Source organism: Labeo rohita, chromosome 22, assembly GCF_022985175.1.
Source record: "Labeo rohita strain BAU-BD-2019 chromosome 22, IGBB_LRoh.1.0, whole genome shotgun sequence".
NCBI lineage: Eukaryota > Metazoa > Chordata > Actinopteri > Cypriniformes > Cyprinidae > Labeo > Labeo rohita.
Window position 1 is genome coordinate 63,117,104 of NC_066890.1, and position 3,643 is coordinate 63,120,746.

At 34.1% G+C, this 3,643-nt stretch overlaps 1 long non-coding RNA gene across 1 annotated transcript; it reads right to left on the bottom strand.

The window, feature by feature from the left end:
- Window positions 1-2,550: 2,550 nt before the first annotated feature.
- Window positions 2,551-3,358, bottom strand: LOC127154239 (uncharacterized). The gene is made up of 3 exons (XR_007825462.1): window positions 3,148-3,358; window positions 2,860-2,997; window positions 2,551-2,582 (listed from the first exon to the last, which is right to left on the bottom strand). It is a non-coding gene; the product is annotated as an uncharacterized LOC127154239 (long non-coding RNA).
- Window positions 3,359-3,643: the final 285 nt, after the last annotated feature.

Below are 3,643 nucleotides of genomic sequence, written 5' to 3' on the forward strand. Positions count from 1 at the left end.
TGCGATTAAATGAAAAATACATGATTGAATGGAGAAAAAAAAAAAAAAAAACTTTCACAAGGTACTGCATTTTAACTTCTGCCAATTTCCATACAGGTATCTTGACTTTTGTCTTTTATCTAAGTATGATAGGAACTTTTAAAACACTGCTGGGAAATGCCTGTAGACAATAAAAACAGGCTTATCAACATACCATGCAACTATAAAAATGTGTACTGAAACCACCCAGATAAGACTCATGTTTCTGTCAGTACATCATTTCAGCAACTTTGAGAACCTGCAGAAGTGATCGGATTGACAAGAAAGTCGATGTTCTAAGGTTTCGAAATACCATATCTGTCTAGCTCAGTGCTCCACAACTTATTAATTTTTTATAATATCTCTGATGATGTGATTTTGGACCCGCCCGTTGGTGAGGCAGAGCTGAAGAGGTTAAAAACATTATTTTAAAGTATTTGCATCAATACTATGAGCCTGTTTACCCCGTGTGGGGTAAAATGCCTCCCTTGCCACCTCATACATTTATATGATTTTTACACAAAATAAACCACTTGTATAATTTCTTTTCACACAAAATCAGTTGTTCAAATAAAACATAAATATATCTTTCTGCAATCATACGATGAACTGTCTTTAACTAAAAATAAAAGTGTTTACTATTGTCCTCTTGCATTATTGACACTATTTTCCTGTTTAATACTGTAAAGCTAATTTGATACAATCTGCATTGTAAAATGCGTTATATGAATAAACATGACCTGACTTGACCATGGCTGGCTCAGAGCCAATAAGTGTCACAACAAATTTGATTTGAATTTATTTGACAATTTCACAAAATTGCATTTTCAGTATTCAATACAAAAATATAAAATATTGATAAAAATATATCCAAAAACTGGGAAAAAAAACAAGCAAAAAAAAAAACTGAGTCATAATTCCACAGAAAATAAATTACGGATCAATTTACCCCATTTTGCATCGTAGTGTTAAACAGTATAGGATTCTCTAAAGAAAATGATATGCGCAAAGGCATTTTCCAAAAACTTTAAGGCACCTTTTTTTCCTTGGTTTATAAAGAGTCTGAGCATCTGGCACTATTTTAGATATGACAAAAAGCAAAAGTTTAAAAGTTCAATCAATCCCTGAAAATCAAACCCTACAGGGCAAAGTTACAACATCTTAACTGGTACATACAAATTTATGATTCAAAATAATCCACTTTATATTTCCCGTAAGAGCTTCCCACCATACATGGTAAACATCAAGAAAAGAAAAAGCCCTGCCCCCTCAGAAAGAATTTGTGGCCCCTCAGTTTTCTTAAACTTATTTATTTAAATCGTTAATGGATAATTAATTGGATGAAAAGAAAAAGGAGCATCTGGAGCAGTGGGGGGTTCAGTGCCTTGCTCAAAGGTCTCAAAGGACCTTAAACGTGCTGTACATTCACTCCCTCCACCTACAATTCCTGCCTGACCTAAGACTCGAACCCGCGATGTTATGTCGTTAAAATAAGATCTTTCCTTGTAATCACGAGATGTTTTCTCATTAAAACAACATAAAACAATATGTTTTTCCCATTATAGAAGACATAGGCCTGTTATGTGAGCTAGCTATAGGCGATTGTCCGCACTGCTGTCTATGCAGTCCTGACATTAACGAGCCTCTGCACACCGCTGAATTATAGAAATAAACTTTTTGAAGTGTATTTTAATGTAATGGTTTTGACCATAGTGGCAGGTTTATTAGAATTAATCTCCAATCTGTCTACATTATAATGCTAGTTATTTCTGAATAATCGACTCTGGGCTTGCAATATTTCTTTATTTGAATTATTTAATTTAAGTTCGATTTAACAACAAACTGAAATACGAACAAAAATAAATAACAAATGTTTTTATTACTAGTATTATTAGGCTTTTTATTTTGTTCAGTTTGAAAAACTGAAACCTAAAATTAATCTGGATTAATCTGGAGAGAGCATCTGATTTGAAGCAGTGTAGCTAGCCTATGCCATCAATGTAGAAAAATGAAAGTAAAATCGGAAAAGTAGTGCGCATCCGAAAGCCACTACATGCTTTTGCGAGTGTCAGCAACTAGACACGATTACGAAACCCAGTGATTTTACTTAGCTGACAAGTTTAGAAATTCTGACCAGAATTTGTAACCAAAATGCCACAAAATTAAGGTTGCTAGGCACTAAAAGACTAATCCTTAGCAATTAAAAAAAAAAAAAAACTACTAAAAAACACAACTCCATCTTTATTTGACCCACCACCTCTAGAACTGTTTATTCTAATTCTATTCTTAAAAAGAAAAAAAAAAAAAAGGACTTGTCATAGCGCTTACATATTATTGCTCCATGATTGCATCCATTGTCCTCATTTGTAAGATGCTTTACATATATATATATATATATATATATATATATATATATATATATATATATATATATATAAAGGATACAGCAGTGATCCACTAGGGCAAGTGACACTAAAACTGTCTCACACTAGCCCTGGGTGTTATTTCTGAGCCCTGCACAAAGCATCAGTGCTTGATCATTAACAATCTCCATTACAGGTTGTCTGTAAGAAAACAGATTCACAGAAGAAAGAAATGAACAGAATGAGACAAAAAAAAAAAAAAAAAGACAATCAGCACCAGTCAATAAATAAAGTCTGCTTGCAGTCATACTAATACTATCGACACAACAATAGAAAGCTGATTAAAAATCAGCTGAACTTATCCTTTAAACGCAAAATCCTTGTTAATTGGAAAATGTTCTGAGTAGGATTTAAAGTCACTAATACATAGTAAATCTCATAGTTTTCACTTCTTGTATCAGCTATATGTAAAACTTACCAGTTGGATTTGCTGGTTGATAGCGACGAGGCCTGCAGCAGTAAACCAGAGCTGCAATAATGACTAGAGCAACACCAGCACCAATGACAGCACATATTATTATTACGGTGCCTGAAGACAGACCTGAATCCAGAACAGCTAAAGAGAGACAGTCATTAGTGTAACTAATGTTTTCCCAAACATTCTTTTTACTATTATTTTAGACAGGCACATTTATCAGCTTAATAATATTATAGTATTAACAGCTTCCTGAAATTGATTTTTCCAACAGTATCTTGAAATACTCACGGCAGACATTAAGAACAATTCTCTTGAATATGGTGTGTCTGCTGCTGGTGATATCAACGTGATAAAGCCCAGCATGGTCTGTTTTGATGTTCTTGATGGTCAGAGATCCAGTCTGATGATCCAGTTTCAAGCTGTCTTTGAATATTTCATCAGCACCATTAAATGTGGAGAAGGTCCCATCCTCTGGGTTGATTTTTGCTATGATGGAGTCTCCATGTTCAAACCTCCACACAATCTGATCTTCTGTCTGTATTGTAGAAACATTAATGTGTAGTGTGACAGTCTCTCCCACCTTCGCCATCAGTCTATTCTCTCCATCTGTCTCAACAGAGGACAGGATTAACACACAGTAAAACACTGCCAGAAAACCCACATATTTACATATGATCGCAGTGACTTCACACGCTTTAATTCAGCAAAACATAAACAATTGGATCCAAACAATGGATCTATTTATCTAAATACATTACAAATCCAATTCATATTGGACTCTTTT